Genomic DNA, 20,941 nt, shown 5'->3' on the forward strand with positions numbered 1-20,941 from the left:
AAGAGGAGGGGACAGGCCGCACATTGGTCAGCAGGCAGAGGGAGGGAGGGGAATTCGTGACAAGTGCTATTTCTGTGATTCCCCAGGAAGGAACAGGGAGGATGGCGAGTAGATTCAGGACTGAGTAGCCTGTAGGATGTCAGGGGCTGTCCCTGGTGTCTGGGTGTTAAGGGAAGGGAGACAGTGGCCCCCAGTGTGAGAGCCACAGAGGAGGTGGATGGTGAGGGCTCTGGATGGATTGCTTTGTATTTGAAAAGCAGGCCTGGGAGCAGTTCTGAATCCAGGGAGTCGGGAGAGTACGGACCCAGGGGCCGAGGCAAGGGGACCCAGGCTTGGCACTGGCTTGTCTAGAACAAGGCGAGCCCAGCATGTTCATGTGAGGAGATGTTAAAGCGTCAGGTTTACAGAACATAGATACTTGGTCCACACTAGGGAGCAGCTTAAACGTCCCGTCCTCAGAGACACGTCCCCTCCTGTGCATCTGCAGTGTTAGCCTCCCCCGCCCATGTGTCCCAGTCATCACCCACCTCATTGCTGCGCAGCACCCAGGGCCGGCCCTGTCAGCACCCACTGTGGCTGCCTCACCCGGAGGAACTCTCCTCACGGGGTCCCAGTCCTACGAGCTCCTCTGCCACCGCTGTCCCCTTTCCCTGCCACCCCAGCCCCTCCCCCGCCCTGCTCTCCTGCTTCCCCTGAGGCCTGCTCTTCCCTGCACAGCGCCAACCCTTCTACACGCTGTTCTGCTTACTGTCTGTCCCCCTCTGCAGCGTCAGCTCCATGGGAGCAGCAGCAGGGTTGTTTCTTTTTAAATTGTTCTTGTTTTTGTATATTTTATTCTCTGCATGGCCTACAGCCCAGATCAGTGTGGAGCCCGAGGTAGAGACTCCATAAGCACTGAATGAGCAGCTGGTATCATAGCCCGGAACACGCCTTTTTGTGATTTCCTTGTTGAGAGAGTCTCTGTCTTCTCGGGACTGGGAATCCCTTCCCCCAGCACAGGCCTGGCACACAGCAGATGTTGGATCAGGATTTTGACGAATGAATATGCCACTCACTGTGCTTAACACAAGGACTCAACAATGATAAACCTTGTTGCTGCCCTCAGGGGACAGTTAAAATCAAGACAACAGCCCCAAAGGGGTTGCTTAGTAAGAACAATGTCATCAAACTGCGACTTAAATGCAGTTTCGGCTCCTCCAGAAATGGAACCGTAATCCAGAGGGTCAGGAATCCTGTGATCAGCACTAGCTAAGCCATCCGCCTGGGAGACCGCTGCCATCCGCTAATGCAAAGAAACCTTGCAATAACCCACACGAAGCTTTGCCCAGAACAGCTTCCTTGTTTCAGCTCCCTTCTGCCTATAAGCGTCTTTCATTTTGTGCAATTCCTCAGAGCTTCTTTCTATCTGCTAAATTGGATCCTGCCTGATTCATAAACCTTCAAATAAAGCCAGTGATTTTAAAATTTTACTCAGTAGAATTTTATTTTACTTTTTTTCTTTTAATGGAACTTATAGTTGATTTTCAGGTTATATTTTGCTTCAAGGGATTGTCCTAGAAATAGTCGGGTTTATTACTGCTATGTAACAAACTATTACAAAACTTAGTGGTTTGAAATATAATTTATTATTATCACTGCTAGTTCTGTGGGCTGTCTGTGTTTAATTGCATGCTTCTTGCTTAGAGCTCCTCGTGCTGCTGCAGTTGGAGGGCAGATGGGGCAGTGTCACAGAGAGGCTCCAGCAGGCCCCTCACAGGGCTGGCTGGGGGTCACCTGTGCTGGGGGCCAGAGTGTGCACGTGACCTCCGCACGTGGCTTGGTTTCCTCGCAGCAGAGCCTGTGTTTCCATGGACCACATTGTACGAGCAGCAGTCTGATTAAAGAAAGGGTCAGTGGTCAGATCTCTTATAAGGCCGGTTAAGGACTGGCCCAAAGTCACCTCTGCAACTCTCTACGGGTCAAAGCATTCACAGGCCAGGCCAGATGTAGGAGTTTGGAGAAACAGACCGCTTGTCTCCTCGGGGTGGGGTGCCTTGTTTTGTATAAGGAAGGAAGGAATTGAACGTGGCTGCCTTTTTAGATAAACCACCACGAAGATTCTGTAATGAATGCTACAACTGAGCAACAGATGTCAGGGCCCAATACAGTCTCGCTGCGCTCTCGGAGTCCAGAAGGTGAAGCACATGAAAAAAGATAATTCCAGAACCTTCCATGAAGGAGGAAATTGTGTGGGAGTTGTCCTCAATATAAACAATTAGAAACTGTGCAAAACACATAGAACAACTTTTTTTGGTCATTGGACAATAGCAAGCAGAGGAGAATGACGCTGGTAGGGACCAACCAGGGACAAGATTGCTGCTTCCTTGGCACTGTATTCCTAAGGGCCTTGCGAGTCTAAGCAGGATCTGAGTTTTGTCTAATACACTAGAGCATCTCTGTGACGTTCAGAGTGAGGGGACGGGTGGGTAGGAGTTAGCAGAATCAGGGCTCAGCTTTGCGGCATTCATAATCTGAGAGCACAGAAAGATAGGAGGCTCCTAGCAGTCCCAGAAGACGCCCACAGGTTTCTATCCACACACGAGGACCATTTACTCATCACATGAGGTTTGGGTCCCTGGATGAGCCCTAACCCCTAACACCTAGTGGGGTCTCATTTGCTGAATGAAGATGCAGAAACTCTCTTGCAGATGCAGAATGTGAGGAATGGGTGCTGTTTGGATGGACTCAGTTGGAGAAAAGGGCTTTTTAAAGAGGGGAATGAGGACTTTCAGGTTGGCAATCCTGCTACCTCAGCCCTGCCTCCATCAATTGAAAGGTATTGGTCACAGGTGTACTGAACACGGCGTTTCTTACATCAATGGGAGGAGAGATTGGGAGGAGGTGAAATGCCCCTGAGACGCTTGGACCTGACACCCACCCATGTGACCTCAGCTCTGGGAAGTAGCAGCATAGCATATCTAGGGCTGTCCCCAAATCAGGACAGCAGCGGCTTTCCCTGGGTCTAATTTTGCATCTTTACAATAACAATGGGAAATTTCCAGAAGAACAAGGTACGAAGACCTTGAACAGATTGTCCTTCTGAACACTTCATTCTCAATCAAGGGCAATTCTCTATGACCCGCAGCTATCCCCGCTATACATTCAGTGCTCACTCACCCAGCACATGACACACATTCACTGAGGCCCTACTGTGTGCTGACCTGGTCCAGACACCAGACAACAGCAGTGGGTGAAACAGGTGGAGGGAGATCCCAATTCACATGCAGGTGACAGACTCATGGGGAAAACAGATTAAGAAATAGAGGTACACAATATCAGGAGGTGACATGTACCATAAAGAAAAGGAAAGTAAACTTTTGAAAATTCCTGAAGAAGTTTAGGGAGCAAACATGTAGAGGACACAGTGTTCTAGGCTGTGAGAATAGCAAATGCAAAGGCCCTGAAGTCACCATGGGCTGCATGTTTGAGAGACTTAGCTTTTAGCTGGAATACTTGTCTTGTGCTCAGTCTGTTTTGCTTTTATTTGTAAGCCTTGATTTCATTTTCCTAGCTCATTAGCTTGAGTTTGATCACACCAATCTGGTAAATTCAACTCCAGTGATCAGCAAATTCTACTCCAGAGTTTCAAAATGGAAATATGTGAACTTGGGCCCAGCACTCTGTTAGCAGCTAGCAGGCTGTGGACTGAACCCCCATGATGACTGCAGTTAACAAACTTCCCCAGTGTCCTCAGGCCCCTTCCGCTCCACTTCCTCCCCATCTCATCTGGGTCAAAGCTCTGATCCTGCCCCTCTGCCACACCTTCATTTTCTATGCGTAGCTCACCTGTCATCCCCGCTCGAAATTCCCACAGGCTTCTCAAAGTCCTAGGTCCCAAACTGAGTTCATCCCTTGTCTCCTCTTGTGGAATCACTATCAGTGAGGGAACCCCTTGATGGCCCCACCCTCAAGCTCTAAGACACGACCTCTGCCCCCTCCCCCACTCCCTTGCATCCCACCCCATGATCCCATTGATGCAGGACTCCCTGTCATTTTCTCCTTCCACCTTTCTATCTTGAGCTGCCCACCACCCTCTCACTCGTCAATAGATCCCTTTGAAATGAGCACAATTACACATGGAATCACTGATGACACACAGGAAGGTGTTGCTGGGAATTACAGACAGTATCCCATAGCAGAGGACAGACAAGGGCTCCCTAAGAAGGCAGAACACAGGGCATCATGGTGTCAAGACAGCCATAAAGGGAGTGAGGCAGGCATCACACTGTAGCCTTTCCCCACTGATCCCCCACTGTTTCATGTTTCCAAATTTTGCACATCCTCAGTGGGCCAGGCCTCCTTGTCTGTGTTACGGGGATGGCATGCATTAGTGTATCTATCCACTCATTTATTTATCTTGTACTTGGGTCCTGCTCAATGCCAGTCTTTGGCTAGATGAGAACTCATTCTTGAAGAGCCTCTTCAGATGTCACCTTCTCCACGAAGCCCTTCTTGATCTACACACCTACTCCTGCTTGCCTCTGGCCTCATCTGGGACCCCACCGACCCCAGTGTTGTGATCATTCTTTGAGAAACTCTCCAGCCTGTGAGCTCTGTGAACACGCTGGGCCAGAGAGAGAAACATCTTGAAAAACTGTGATGACTAAGTAACTGAATAGATAAAAGGATTAAACACAGGCCATGTGTAGAGTAAGTTCACCAAAGTTTAATTCTTTCTTCCTCCTCCTTCCCTCCTTCCAGGACTAGGAGCTCAACGGAACTTATTTCACCCTTACCTCATGTAGAACTTCAATGGCCTGGGAGATTTTTATATTTTGTGTACTTTAACACTTTGAAAACATTTCATGGCTGTACTAATCAAAATTGAGAAAATTATACCTTGAGGGGCAGGCATCCTCCTGTGGTGTCTGAGTCAAAACAGGACGATATAATAATATAGGATATTGAGGAGGACTTGGCTTGGGCCCCCCGGGCAGCAGCAAGTAGGGAAACAGAAGCAGAGGGGGGGAAGTTTCCACCCCGTCCCCACCGTGACACACCTGTCCCTCTTTGTACTGAACTAGACTGATTGTGATTACCTGGAGGTGGACGTGTCTCCTGGCAGATGGCGTCACCTTAGGGGACAGCATTCAAACTCACTAGGCTTCAGTTCTAAGCTCTCATCCTGACCTACGACAAGTCTCCTGTGTCTTGGATCCCTTGTTTTTAATATTAAGGAATGTGATAGCGAGGCTACATACATGAGCGTCCAGAGATGGTGGAGGCCGGGTGCCTGGCGTTGGTCACTGGGGGATGCTGCTACCCTATTAGTGCTTCCCCTGGCATCCCAGCCTGGAATATGGCTGTGTGGGTGGAATATCCGGAGGGAGCCATGAAGGCATCAGAGAGACACTGTCAGTCAGTGTCAGGACAGCATTGAATTACAGAAGACTGGGCATTCCTCCAGTCACTTCCAGCTGCTCAGGCCCTGTTACCACTGGCCACATACCCTGACTGAGAACAATCTCCTGGGAACTCAGAGTCACAGCTGGTGACCTGGCCACCAGATGGCTGAGGGTGTGTCAGGAGCAGTTTTCCACAGGAGTCTGGGGACACAGGGCTCTGACATGGGCTGGGGAGTGGAGGTGGCATGGCAGGACTGCACAGCATGGGGTATTGGGTGCCTGGTCTGGGCTGCCACCATCCAGGTCCGCATCACCATGAAGTCAACTGCCAGCTTCTGAGCTCAGAAACTGAGCAGGGTTGAGGCTGGCTAGTACTTGTTGCTGAGACCGACTGGGATACCCGGTGCTGTAGGCTTTGCCACTTGTCTCTCCTTTCATCTCTCTCTCCCTTTGCCACTCCTGCCTCCCTCCCCTTGAACAGGTGGTCACCTCTTTGGCCGCTGGGTGGTGGCACAAATTGGTGGAGTCTTGGAAAGTGTGTGTGGAGAGTTCTGAGAAAGGGCAACATGGCTGGGCTGGTGTCCTCTGTGCTTGCTGGCAGCTCTGGGTTGGTGGGGCAATTTTGGGCCCTGGAACTGTCTGCATAAAATGGTTACAATAGCAATTTCGGTACTCTATTTTCCACATTAAAAAAAATGGTAGCATGTGTGTGTGTGTATATATATATTTTTTCTTTTTGCTGCACTGTGCAGCTTATAGGATTTTAGTTTCCCCACAAGGAATCGAACCTGGGTCCTTGAAAGAGAGAGGCTGGTGGAGTCCTAACCACTGGACCGCCAGGGAATTTCCTGTGTGTGTATCTTAAGGACTTACAAAGGAAAGTTCTGGGCCAAAGAGAGGAATTAATCACATGATAAAACATGGATGAGCCTGAAATACATGGCACTGTATAAGAAGCCAGACATAAAGGCCACAGTTGTATAAATCCATGTACTTGAAATATACAGAAAAAGCAAGTCCACAGGATTGAAAAGCACACAGTTAGTTGCCTACGGCTGTGGGGCAGGGAAATAGGAAGTGACTGTTTAAGGGGTCCTAGGTGTCTTTGTAGGGAGATAAAATATTCTGGATCAGATAGTGATGATGGTTGCACAACTTTGTAAACAGACAATAAATCACTAAACTCTAGAGTGTTCAAAGGGCATTTTATGGTATATGATTTCTATCTCAACTTAAAAACCGGTGAGTAATCAATAATACGTTTTTGAAGAATAATTGGAAACACAGATTATCCTCATTGCTTGATTTGGTTCCCACTCTAAGCTCTGTACAAATGAACAAAGACCCTCCCACTCCCAAAATGAGACAAGCCCTATTTACTCAGAATTCGTCTATAGAGCACAGGAATCAGCCACCACCAGTCACATTCGGCTGAGACTCAGGGAAGGCATAGGGATAGGGATGGCTTCTGGGGGAAAAAAAGGGAGGCATGTCCTGATCACAGCTTGTCAAGTGGGGAAGTTGGAGGCGGACTGATAGGAGAATGGGCGTCCCACATGATTACTTAGGGGACCATATTGATATATTTCTTTCCCCCCTTTGGTTCTAAATGGAAAGGATGAAAAATGAGGAAGCTGTGAGTCACTGACTAAACACTGACCCTTGAGGCCTATTGTTGCCGAGGTTGAGGTCTGGTTTTCCACGTTGGTTGTTGCAGGGTGTGGCATAGGGCCTTGTGGCTCGAGGGAGAGGTTCCCCGACTTCCAGGAAGATTTAGAAAATTCTGCATTCCAAAATCCCTCTTTCATCATCTTCAGTCACATACTCTGTGCATACAGAAACTTGAATCACTCTTTTCAAAATTAACTGCAAACAAGGGTAATAATTACTGTAATTTTGAGTAACACTGACAATGGTAATTTTCATTACTATAAATCTCAGGATTTCTCATTTAACTAATGTCCACATTATAGTGAATCGAGCTTGTAACAGAAAAATATCATTACTTTCTTTTCTTTATGCCCAGTATCGCCGTCGGACCATCTGGTCGACCTCACCTCAGCAGCCACCTGGTAAAGCGTCACTAGTGCTAATCTCATCCAGAGGGATCCTTGTGGCACAACGACGAAAGCGCACCTTGACACTCCGGCTCCACCCAGTCCACCATTCTTACCATTTCTCAACACGGGGCAAATAGAAAAGGGGACGACGGACCCTCCCCGCGTACACGCAGCTCGAACTGCGGGAAATCTGGTGTGCGGAGCCCCGTGGCCGCTTCGCGTGGAACCTGGAGAAATGAAAGTGGCCACCGGGGAACAGCCCCACCTCCGCGACGGCACTGGGACGGACCCGGACCCCAAGGAGGCGAGAACGTACCGCCGGGCGGCCTCTGGGACGGAGCGTCGCGACTCCGTGGAAAGGAGGACGGAGAGCCGCGGGGTCGCCCTCTCAGTGTCTCCTCCTTTCGGCCACCAGGGTCGATCCCTACTAGGGGGAGAAACGTAAACATTTGGGGGTGAGGGCGATCGGGATCCACGATGGGGCTGTTGAAAACTGGGCGATGTCTGCGTACATCCGTGTTGTTCTCAACCTCCAGGCGAGTTGGAAAATATGAGAAAGTACGACCACCGGGACACACGGAGGACGACGCCGGACACGGACACCCTCTCCTGGTCACACACACCTGTCTGGGCTGTCCTCGCGGCCCGAGGGGCACCACGGCGTGCTGATCGACCCATCCAGTATGCCCAACACTTCCCAAAACTTAGCGCCAGCCTTAGAAGCTAGAGACCTGCTCGGCCAATCTCCGGCGGCAACATGAACCGCCCACGCCCCGGCGCCACCGGAACAGGCGCCGCAAGCGTCGCCGGCCTCCCGGAACTCTGCCTCGTGCCCGGCGGCTGAGTCTCAGCCCTCGCGAAGGTCACTGAAGCTCCGGATGGAAGGGACGGTCTCCAAGCGGCCGCCAGTTGGCGCCCGACAAGCGGTGGGAAACCCCGAGGGACGGATCCCGATTGCCGGCCGGCGAGGGTACAGCGCGGGCCGCCCAAACGCCCGAGTTCGTACCGCGGCTTCCGCCCCGGAGCTAGCTCCTGTATCACTACTGCGGGAAGCGACCCCGGCAACAGAAAGAGGGCGGGGTACTGGGAAGAGGTCGCCGGGAGGCTGCAGCGGAGAAGCGCTCCCCACGCGATTCCCGGCGGGGCGGGCGTACTAGCGGCCCACAGCGCTCGGGCGGGTCCCTGCTCCTGGGAGCACTTAGGGATTTTGCGGGGACTTGGGTTCCGTGGACTGTAAAACTGAAACCATAAAAGTACACGTAGAAAACTTGTATGAATGATTTTTATTATGTGGGATAAAAAATGGAGTCCTTGTAAAGAATCTTTTTTTTAAAGTCCAGAAACCATCAAAGAAATGAAAGATAAACTTAACCACAAATTCATCTTTATATATTCATTTTTACCTATTCCAGAAGCAAAGTCCAATGATAAGAAACCGGTGTGTGAGGAACATTTGTGAAAATACATGTGTAATAAGATTACTGATTTCAGAATTACTTAATATAAAAACAGAACATTCAGAAAACTTAGCCATTAAGGGGGAAAATTAAAAAATTTTTCTACTAGCTTACAAAGAAAATTTGGCACTTTATAAAATAATATTGAAATTTAAAACATTGTCAATTCTGGATCCTTGATTAGGCTGTGTGTTTTAAGAAAGGCTGGATTGGGCTTCCCTGGTGGCGCAGTGGTTGAGAGTCCACCTGCCGATGCAGGGGACACGGGTTCGTTCCACGATCCCGGAAGATCCCACATGCTGCGGAGCGGCTGGGCCCGTGAGCCATGGCCGCTGAGCCTGCGCGTCCGGAGCCTGTGCTCCGCAACGGGAGAGGCCACAACAGTGAGAGGCCCGCGGAACGCAAAAAAAAAAAAAAAAAAAAAAAAAGGAGAAAGACTGGATTATTAAACATACTGTCTAAAATTCTGAACTTTTGTAAAATTGTTCAGTAAGATTTAGGAAGAGTAAAGCAAGATTTATTTTCCTAAGAGCCAGGTTTCCTGTTTACTGTATCATGAAATAAATATTTTTAAAATTAATTGTTTGGGTTCAAAAGTAAACTTTTGAAAATCAATAATGGTTTTTATTAGAGTAGAAAATCTGCTGCACATGTGCCTTAACATTCCATTTATCTGCCATTTTTTTTGAACATCCATGGGGTATGATTTTCAAGAACACTGTACAAGAGGATCTCTATTTTAATCATTATTTTGGGCTCCTAATTTTCTCTTAACTTAATTTTAGATAAGCCAAAACACCCCAAATAACACACTCTTGCCATATAGACATTTCCTGAAATGTGCTATAAACTATATACATTATTGATAAATTTGAAATGAAATGTATTGATAAATACATAATAAAAAAACAAAATGTATTTTGTTTGTTTTATTATTATGCAAGAATGCACTTTTAAGAAAGAAATGTTGTACCAGATGCAAGAATCTCTGGAAGTTGCATGAAAATATTTTGTATTTAATAACCGAAAATTGTGTACTTCTAGACGTTGGTTATTTTTGTTAAGTTTTCAGAAGCATATTAAATTATGTATTCATTATTTCATCATTGTGACCATTTTTAGAGTTTGCTTCACTCCCAAGTGTAAATTAGAACTCATTAACTCCTGATAGTTTTCTATCAATAAATTATTCTTTTTCTAAAAATAAATAAATTTATTTATTTGTTTAAAAAGAATCCTATAATGGAAGAAGCTTCTTTTTTAAAAGGCAGTGACGGACAGGGGTAAGAGTTCTTGTGCAATGTGCAGATAAAATAAAAATGAAGTTGGTTGCTATCGTCATCCTTAGTGCAATTTCACTACTCTGTTTTTTTCAGTATACCTGGAAAATTAAATCTGTGATCACTCTTAAAGTCATATCATTTTTAAAAATACATCTTTATTAGAGTATACTTACTTCACATTACTGTGTTAGTTTCTGTTGCACAAAAAAGCGAATCAGGCATATGCATACACATATCCCCATTTCCCCTCCATCTTAAGCCTTCCTCCCACCCTCCCTATCCCACCCCTCTAGGTCAGCACAAAGCATCGAGCTTTACATTCGGTAGTGTAAATACATCAATGCTACATTCCCTTCGCCCCCCACCCCGTGTCATCAAGTCCATTCTCTATGTCTACTTATTTATTTCTGCCCTGCAACTATGTTCATCAGTACCTTTTTTGTTTTTTCAGATTCCATATATATGCGTAAGCATATGGTATTTTTTTTCCTCTTTCTGACTTACTTTGGTCTGTATGACAAACTCTATATCCATCCACCTCATTACAAATAACTCAATTTCATTTCTTTATATGGCTGAGTAATATTCCATTGTATATATGTGCCACATCTGCCATATCCACTCATCTGTCGATGGACATTTAGGTTGTTTCCATGTCCTGGCTATTGTAAATAACGCTGCAATGAACATTGTGGCGCATGTCTCTTTTTGAATTATGGTTTTCTCAGGGTATATGTCCAGTAGTGGGATTGCTGGGTCATATGGTAGTTCTATTTTTATTTTTTTAAGGAACCTCTATACTGTTTTCCATAGTGGTTGTATCAATTTACATTCCCACCAATAGTGTGGGAGGGTTCCCTTTTCACCACACCCTTTCCAGAATTATTGATTCTAGAGTTTTTGATAATGGCCATTGTGATTGGCGTGAGGTGATACCTCATTGTAGTTTTGATTTGCATTTCTCGAATACTTAATGATGTTGAACATCTTTTCACGTGCCTCTTGGCCATCTGTATGTCTTCCTTGGTGAAATGTCTGTTTAGGAGTTCCACCCATTTTTTAATTGCATTGTTTCTTTTTTTGATATTGAGCTCCATGAGCTCTTTGTATATTTTGGAGATTAATCCTTTGCCTGTTGCTTCATTTACAAATATTTTCTCCCATTCTAAGGACTGTCTTTTTGTCTTGTTTATGGTTTCGTTTGCTGTGCAAAAGTTTTAAGTTTAATTAAGTCGTATTTGTTTATTTTTGGTTTTATTTCTGTTACTCTAGGAGGTGGGTCAAAAAAGATGTTGCTGTGGTTTATGTCAAAGAGTGTTTTCCTCTAAAAGTTTTGTACTGTGTGGTCTTACATTTAAGTCTTTAAACCATTTGGAGTTTATTTTTGTGTATGTTGTTAGGGAGTGTTCTAATTTCATTCCTTTACATGTCGCTGTCCAGTTTCCCCAGCATCAATTATTGAAGAGGCTGTGTTTTCCCCATTGTATGTTCTTGCCTCCTTTGTCATAAATTAGGTGCCCATATGTGTGTGGGTACCTGTACCGTCCTGTACCATTGATCTATATTTCTGTTTTTGTGCAAGTACCATACTGTCTTGATTATTGTAGCTTGTGGTATAGTTTGAGGTTAGGGAGCATGATTCCTCCAGTTCCGTTTTTCTTTCTCAAGATTGCTTTGGATATTCGGGGTCTTTTGTGTTTCCATAAGAATTGCAAGATTTTTTGTCCTAATTCTGTGAAGGACGCAATGGTAGTTTGACAGGGATTGCATTGTATCTGTACATTGCTTTGGGTAGTAGAGTCATTTTCACAATATTGATTCTTCCAATCCAAGAATATGGTATATATCTCCATCTGCTTATGTCATTTTGATATATTTCATCAGTGTATTATAGTTTTCTGAGTACAAGTCTTTCACCTTCTTAGGCAGGTTCATTCCTAGGTAATTTATTCTTTTTGTTGCAGTGGTAAATGGGAGTGGTTCCTTAATTTCTTTTTCTGATTTTTCATTTTTGGTGTATAGGAATGCCAGTGATTTCTGTGCATTACTTTTGTATCCTGCAACCTTACCAAATACAATGATTAGTTCTAAAAGTTTTCTGGTGACATCTTTAGGATTTTCTTTGTATAGTATCATGTCATAGGCAAATAGTGACAATTTTACTTCTTATTTTCCTATTTGGATTCATTTTATTTCTTTTTCTTCTCTGATTGCCATGGCTAGGACTTCCAAAACTATGTTGAATGAGAGTGGCGGGAGTGGACATCCTTGTCTTGTTCCTAATCCTAGTGGAAATGCTTTCAGTTTTTCACCACTGAGTATGAGACATGTGGTGGGTTTGTCATATATTGCCTTTATTATGTTGAGGTAGGTGTCCTCTATACTCATTTTCTGGAGAGTTTTTATCATAAATCAGTGTTGAATTTTGTGAAAACATTTTTCAGCATCGATTGAGAAAATCATATGGTTTTTATTCCTGAATTTTTTAATGTGGTGTATCACATTGATCGATTTGCATATATTGAAGAATCCTTGCATCCCTGGGACAAATCCCACTTGATCATCGTGTATGATCCTTTTAATGTGCTGTTGGATTCTGTTTGCTAGTAGTTTGTTGAGGATTTTTGCATCTATGTTCATCAGTGATATTGCCCTGTAGTTTTCTTTCTTTTTGATATCTTTTTCTGGTTTTGTTTGGTATCAGGGTGATTGTGGCTTCATAGAATGAATTTGGGAGTGTTTCCCCCTCTGAAGTTTTTTGGAAGCGCTTGAGAATTATCAGTGTTAGCTCTTCCCTAATGTTTGATAGAATTCGCCTGTGAAGCTAGCTGGTCCTGGGCTTTTGTTTGTTGGAAGATTTTATATTACGGTGTCAATTTCATTACTTGTGATACATCTGTTTATATTTTCTAATTCTTCCTGGTTCAGTCTTCAAAAATTGTACCTTTACAAGAATTTGTCCATTTCTTCATGGTTTCCCATGTTATTGGCATATACTTGTTTGTAGTAGTCTGTTATAATCCTTTATATTTCTTTTTTAAATTAATTAATTAATTAATTTATTTATTTTGACTGTGTTGGGTCCTCATTACTGTGAGAGGTCTTTCTCTAGTTGCGGGGAGCGGGGGCCATTCTTCATCGCGGTGCGTGGGCCACTCACTGTCGTGGCCTCTCTTGTTGCAGAGCACAGGCTCCAGACGTGCAGGCTCAGTAGCTGTGGCTCTCATGCCCAGTTGCTCTGGGGCATGTGGGATCTTCCCAGACCAACGCTAGAACTCGTGTCCCCTGCATTGGCAGCCAGATTATCAACCACTGCGCCACCAGGGAAGCCCAATCCTTTGTATTTCTGCAGTGTCAGTTGTGATTTCTCCTTTTTCATTTCAAATTTTATGATTTGCATCCTCTCCCTTTTTTCTTGATGAGTCTGTCTAAGGGTTTATGAATTTTGTTTATCTTCTTAAAGAAGCAGCTATTAGTTTTATTGATCTTTGCTATTGTTTTCTTCATTTCTATTTCATTTATTTCTGCTCTGATATTTATGATTTCTTTCCTTCCACTGATTTTAGGTTTTCTTTGTTCTTTTTTCTCTAGCTGTTTTAAGTGTACAGTTAGCTTGTTTATTTGAGACTTTTCTTGTTTCTTGTGGTGAGATTCAATGGCTATAAATTTCCCTCATAGAACAGATTTTGCTGTGTCCCATAGGTTTTGGGTCAGTGTGTTTTCATTGTCATGTTTTTCTCTGTATTTTATAATTTCTTGTTTGATTTCTTCAGTGATCTCTTGGTTATTTAGTAGTGCACTGTTTAGCCTCCATGTATGTGTGTTTCTTACAGTATTTTTCTTGTAGTTGAATTCCAATCTCATAGCAGAGTGGTGAGAAAAGATGCTTGATATGATTTCAATCTTTGTAAATTTTTCGAGGCTTGATTTGTGACCCAAGATGTGATGTATCCTGGAGAATGTTCTGTGTGCACTTGAGAAGAAAGTGTATTCTGAGACTTTTGGGTGGCATGTGCTATCAATATCAATTAGGTCTATCTGGTCTATTGTGTCATTGAAAGCTTGTATTTCATTATTTATCTTCTGTTTGGATGATCTGTCCATTGGTGTAAGTGTGGTGTTACAGTCCCCTACTATTATTATGTTATTATTGTGTTACTGTTGATTTCTCCTTTCATGGTTGTTAGCATTTGCTTTATGTATTGAAGTGCTCCTATGTTGTGTGTATAAACATTTATAATTGTTTTATCTTCTTCTTGGATTGATATTTTGGTCATTGTATGGTGTCCCACCTTATCTCTTGTAATAGTCTTTACTTTAAAGTGTATTTTATCTGTTACAGGTATTGCTACTCGAGGTTTTTTTTTTTAATTTCAATTTGCATGAAATATCTTTTTCCATCCCTTCACTTTCAGTCTGTATGTGTCCCTAGGTCTGAAGTGGATTTCTTGTAGACAGCATATATATGGGTCTTGTTTGTGTATCCATTCATCCAGTCTGTGTCTTTTGGTTGGGGCATTTAATCCATTTACATTCAAGGTTATTATTTATATGTATGTTCCTATTACAATTTTCTTAATTGTTTTTAGTTTTTTTGTAGGTCTTTTTCTTCTCTTGTGTTCCCAGCTTAGGGAAGTTTCTTTAGCATTTGTTGTAAAGCTGATTTGGTGGTGCTGAATTCCGTTAGCTTTTATTTGTCTGAAAAGTTTTTGACTTCTCCATCGAATCTGAATGAGATCCTTGCTGGGTAGAGTAATTTTGGTTGTAGGTTTTTCTCTTTCATCACTTTAACTATAACCTGCCACTGCCTTCTGGCCTGCTGAGTTTCCACTGAAAAATCAGCTGATAACCTTATGGGGATTCCTTTGTATGTTACTTTTGTTTTTCCCTTGCTGCTTTTAATATTTTTTCTTTGAATTTAATTTTTGTTAGTTTGATTAATATGTGTCTTGTCTTGTTTTTCCTTGGGTTTATCCTATATGGAACTGTCTGTGCTTTCTGCACTTGGGTGACTATTTCCCTTGCCATATGAGGAAGTTTTCCACTATAATCTCTTCAAATATTTCCTCAGACACTGTCTTTTTCTCTTCTTCTTCTGAGATGCCTATTATACGAATGTTGGTGAATTAGTGATGTCCCAGAAGTCTCTGAGATTGTCTTCAATTCTTTTGACTCTTTTTTCTTTATTCTGCTCCTGAGCAGTTATTTCCAACATTTTGTCTTCCACCTCACTTATTCTTTCTTCTGATTCTGTTATCCGGTTATTGATTCTTTCTAGTGCATTTTTTATTTCAGTTATTGTGTTGCTCATCTCTGTTTGTTTGTTCTTCTTCTAGATCTTTGTTAAACATTTTTTGTATTTTCTCAATCTGTGTCTCCATTCTATTTCCAATATTCTGGATCATCCTTACTATCATTACTCTGAATTATTTTTCAGGTAGGTTGCCTATTTCCTCTTCATTTATTTGGCCTTGTAGGTCTTCATCTTCCTCCTTCAACTATGACATAGCTTTTTGCTGTGTCATTTTTTTTTTCTATGATTCGGATTGTGTTCCTGTTATACTGGTTGTTTGGCCTGAGGCTTCCAACCCTGGAGTTTGTAGGCTCTTGGCTAGAGCTTTGTCTTGCTGCTGAGACGAGGAGCTCTATGAGACCTCACTCTGATGAATATTCTCTGGGGTCTGATGTTCTCTGTTAGTCTAGTGCTTTGGACTTGGATCTCCCAGTGCAGGATTTTCCACCCAAACCCAGGGTCGAGAATCAAGATCCTGTAAGCCACGTGGGGCAGAAAAAAAAAAAAAAGAGAGAGAGAAAACAACTGTGACAAAGTAAAATTAAAATTAGACTAGGAAATTAACAGATATGTTAGAAAGAATATAAAATTAAACATATAGATGAATCAACAACTGGAAGGTACAACAGTACCACAATAGTAAAAAAGAGGAGGGGGAAAAGCAAAAAAAAAAGGGCGGGGTTGAGGGGGAGGACTTGGCTATGGAGAGCGGGAGCTAAGCAATGGTGAAGTTTGGGCAGTGGGTGGTGCCAATGCTCAGGACCCACAGGCTGGAAAGGGCCCTGAGGGCTGTGGGGGTTGGGGCTTAGGCTCAAGAAACAGAAAGGGCCCACGCTGCCCCCATCCCTGGTCTCAGAGGGCAGGGGACCTCACCTAGGAGCACTTCAGGCTTCCTGGGCTCGAGTGGGTAGAGCAAACGCCCTCCTTTCCTTGCCTCTCCTCCTCGTCCTGTAGGGCCTTTTCCACCTATCTCTCCTAATCACCCTGGCCTCCTTCCTATGCCCCCAGGGCCCATCTGGCCTGCATGGGGCTTTGGAAGGGGGGAAGAGGCTTAGGAGCTCAGCAAGCTCTCCGGCCTAAGTGGGTCAGGCGATCGCCCTCCCCTCCTCTCTTACTCTTCCCAGAGAGTCCCTCCCACCTGCCTCTCCTGGCTTCCCTCGCCTCAGGGACGCTGATCTTGTCTGGTTTACACTTCTCCTCCCCCTTCAGTCTCCATATGTCCTACCAGTTCACTCTGGTGTTCCTCCCGTCTCCTTGGGTTTCAGAGTCCCCCACAAGTGGCCGGCATGTGCCCTAGTTGTGGGGAGACACTAACTCCGTATCTTCCCACACTGCCATCTTGAATCCTCCCCCTATTCTTTAAAAAACTTTACATATTCAATGAACTCTGGCAAACACTTTCACAGTCAAAAGAGTTGTCTCCAAATCAAAGTTCAAACTAAATAGTTTTATGGTTTATGATGCCCCGTTTTGATACTCAGAAAATACCTGGTAGTTTTTATAGTTGAAACTCATGCAGATGGGAGATGTATTTCAGTAACAGGAAATTGTGAACTTTTTCTTAGATAAGAGAAGGCAGCAGGTGGATTCCCTCCCCAGAGCAGTAACAATTGTACCTTTTGTGTCTTACTGTTTATTCTAACCAAGATTACTGAGAGTAATGTAACCAGTTTTATATTTACCAAAGAAAGTATTATTTCACATGGCAAAATTTCCTAAGTTTACGTGTTCTTTAGGTAAAACTCCAACATGTATTGTTAAAAAATAATACTTTCCTAACCCATGTCTGGCATAATGTTCTAAAGGGCAGATAGTAAATCTTTTAGGCTTTGTCACATGACCTGTGTTGCAACTACTCAACATTGTTATCGTATCAGGAAAGCAGCTGCAGATAAAAGGTAAATGAATGAGCATGGCTGTGCTCCAATAAAAATTTATTTATATATAGACACTGAAATTTGACAGTCATAGAATTCTCACGTCTCACAAATATTTTTTTAATATCTTAACAATTAAAATTATAAAAACCATTTTTAACTTACAGGTCCTACCAGCACAGGTTTGGGCAGAATTTGGTGCACGGGATGCAGGATGCCATGGCCTGATCTATAGAGCCACAGTGGAGCCAACACTTTTTAGAGATCAACATTCCAATATTAACTGATTGCAGTACACACATGCCAGAAAATATTAAAACCAAACAAATACCAAATTACCAAAGGCTCCCCCTCAAGTCCTCCCCCAAGAGGCCCCAGCCCCCCATGCACGGCCTCCTCATCTTGGCATCCCCAGCCACCTGCAGTGAGTGAAACCTGTCCTTTCCCTGTGCCCCATGTCCTGCCGCGTGCAGGGCCCCCATTAGTTCTGAGCAGCAGCTACTTGCTGGGTACATATCCACATCTGTCAAGTCACCAGTACCTACAGTGTCTCCCAGAGGGTCATAAAGCTGCCTTTCCAACCCCACACCTGGACGTGGAGTCCGGCCACTGAGTCCTGCTTCTCTGACGGCTAATGGTAAGCGGAGCGTGGCAGCTGTTTTGCGCTCTGTGCACCCAAAGGTGGTTGAGGCTGCGACCAAATCTTGAGACTCACAGCCAAAGCTTAAGGATGACTAGCATTTCGATTCATGAACCGTCTTGTTTTGGCAGGGGACCGAACGCCTTCTACAAAATACTTTTATAGAACCGTTATTACCAGGATGGAAACCTGGGACCGTTCACACCAGAGACAAGGATCAAGGAAGGGACGCGCGGGGTGCGGCGTGGACTTGGTGCCACAGCAGCGGCCCTGCGTGCAGCACGCAGACAGCGGAGGGGCCGGAGCATCCCATCCGCCTGCTCCCTGGGCGCCAGGTCCGCAGGCAGGCGGAGCGGGAAGTGGCATCGTCCCTGCGCCCCCAGACTTACACGGGAGGCCGGGCTCAGATGCTCGGGCTGTCGCTGGGCCGGAATATCCTGGGAAGGAGCGCGGGAGGAGCAGGGGAAGCAGGGGACCTACCGCGGGTTCGGGACCTCGCACGTGCTTCACCGGCCTCGCCGCCCTCTGCGAAGGGGACACGGGGAAGCAGCTCCAGGACGCGCAGCGTCAGGTGTCTGCGGAGTTTCCGAAGGGCAGACCCCTGCACTTCCAGACTCACGGCTGTGCCCCCAGGGTCCCCTGATGCCCCCGACCCTGGACATGCGGATACAGCACAGGCAGGCTCCGACTCCTCTGTGTCTGAGTTGCTTGGTCGTTGAAGGTACCCCGCGCCACGCCGGCTGTTTCTCCGCCCGAAGAAGCAGTCAAGCTGCCCACCCCGTGGCCCCGGAGCGTGGAGTCCTCCCTCTCGTCCTTCTTTCCTTCCCCAACCTCGGGGCACCCGGACTCCCGTTCTAGGAACCCGACCTGACCCTGTGCGCGGGCCCTGAGACACTTCTGAAAGGAGGCGGCCCGCGCTGTCCGCCACCCGCAGGGGCGGCGATGTGACCGCCGGAGGGTCTGGGCAAGTTCTGGTCTGAGAAGTGGAGGCAACCTGGGGACACATGCTCCAGGACATGGGCACCTGTCAGGAGCGCGTCCTTGCTCTCTGCCCTTGTTCCACCCTGTGTGCCCTCAAATCAAAGTGGGGTTCACCTTTCTTCACTCAAGGCCTTTGCTTTTCCCTGTGCTTCTCCTTGACCTCAATGGTCGGGAAGTCACTCTGTTGTCCGAACACTGTGCTGCGTTGTGTTTTGTGTTGAATGGACTCTACATCGGGACACAAGGGTGAGACTAGGTGTTAAAGAGGGCGTGGTACTTGTGCAAATAACTGAAGTGAGCAGTGTCAGCATCTCAGGGGCACCCACACCCACAGCTGCACTCTGCCCACCCAACCGCCACCCTAATGTCTTGGGCTCCTCCTGCCTAAACCCCGCAGCAGGCCTAGCTGTGCATTGCATTCTGTGCCTGTGTTTCCCGGGGACCCTCCTGGCTCATCCCTGGCTGTGCACACCCCACCTGACCTCGCCACCTCGTCCTCCACGAAGCTGCCCTGACAGGCTGTCACCATATAGTGTGCACGCCTTGCTTCTTGCTGGTGATAAACTAACAAAGCATTATTCTGTATCCATCTATTATGACCCAGTCTGATTACCCCCATTGTTTGATTATCTGTAACTCATATTTTAGTACTTAGTTGTATTGTAAAGTGTTGTGAAGAAAATTTTCAATTATGTAAAATAATGTCCTTTCAAATGACGCAGAAGGGAGTGTAGCCAGCAGAAACATGGACCCTCAAGTTGTCCAGGCCCCAATCCCCAGTATGAAGATGTAAATTCATCTGGCAAAAGGGACTTGTGTAGAGTGATTAAGTTAAGCATCTTGAGTTGGAGAGAGCATTCTGGGTTATTTGCGGTGGTGCACTGGGATCACATAGATCCTTGGAAGTGAAAAAGAGAGTTAAGAGTGTCACAGGTGCAGGAGATGGGAGGACGTGACCGAGGCGGGAGTGCAGTGCGTCCTGGGGCCACAAGCAAGGAGTGTGGCGGCTTCTAGAAGCTGGTGAAGGAACAGACCTTCCCCCAGAGCCTCCAGAAGGAACACAGCCCTGTTCACACCTGATGTCCGCACAGTGAGACCCATTTTGGACTTCTGACTCCAGGACTGTAAGAGAAGGAAACTGTGTTATTTGTTATATCAGCAATAGGAAACAAATACATGTAGGGAAGTGTATCTTTTCTTATTTTTTAAGCAGGTTTATTATAACACTGGTAAGTGAAATTACCTTGTATCGTGAGTTAGAATGAAGAGGGGTGACACATAATGTTTCCTCAAAAAAATCATTTCGGAAGCCCCTCTCTTGTGAAGAAAGAGTGGATCAGGAGCAGGCGAGCCTCAGGGCACCAAAGGGAGCAACTGTGTGCCCAGCACCTAACTGAGGAGGTCTGAGGGCCTCTGAGTGGGACAGGGAGATGCGGAGAGGCCTTCCTGAGGTCTCTGCATCTGCACCTAACCAGCAGCTGAGCGCCGGGCGTTCATGTGGAAGCAGGGACGATGCCTCACTGTCCTTACTTCTAAAGCAGAGATGACAATACTATCACGTCATAGAGTTGTGTGGAGAATTATATGAAGTAATGTGTGTATTAGCACATATCTCAGGGCACGGAGCAATCCCTGATAAACCATATGAATGACTTCAGATAATTATGTGCTACTGGTCTAAATGGGCCAAAAGGTGGTCAGTCTTTGCTTTGGATTCTGGTCCTGCTTTCGACCCTTCTCCTTGCTCCTGACTTGTTTCTACTTCTCCATCCCCCTTGAGCCACACGGACATAATGACTTCCAGCTGAAACTCCACTTTCCCTTGTATGTGGTTGGAGGGTGGGCAGGAAGCAGCCTTCTTCTGTGCCCACCTGAACCCTTAATTTCAGGATCTTATTTAATCCTTGTAACAAATCACTGAGGCAACACAAATATTCTCCTGATATTCGAGAACACAGAACTGAAA

General features: G+C 45.4%; 2 long non-coding RNA genes across 2 annotated transcripts in view; both read right to left on the reverse strand.

The window, feature by feature from the left end:
• Nucleotides 1-20,941, reverse strand: part of LOC137218232 (uncharacterized) — a 1,013,945-nt gene that overhangs the window by 194,228 nt on the left and 798,776 nt on the right. The window lies entirely within an intron of this gene.
• On the reverse strand, nucleotides 6,356-7,672 carry LOC137218241 (uncharacterized). The gene is made up of 2 exons (XR_010940563.1): nucleotides 7,442-7,672; nucleotides 6,356-7,210 (listed from the first exon to the last, which is right to left on the reverse strand). It is a non-coding gene; the product is annotated as an uncharacterized lncRNA (long non-coding RNA).

Source organism: Pseudorca crassidens, unplaced genomic scaffold (assembly GCF_039906515.1).
Source record: "Pseudorca crassidens isolate mPseCra1 unplaced genomic scaffold, mPseCra1.hap1 Scaffold_64, whole genome shotgun sequence".
Taxonomy (NCBI): domain Eukaryota; kingdom Metazoa; phylum Chordata; class Mammalia; order Artiodactyla; family Delphinidae; genus Pseudorca; species Pseudorca crassidens.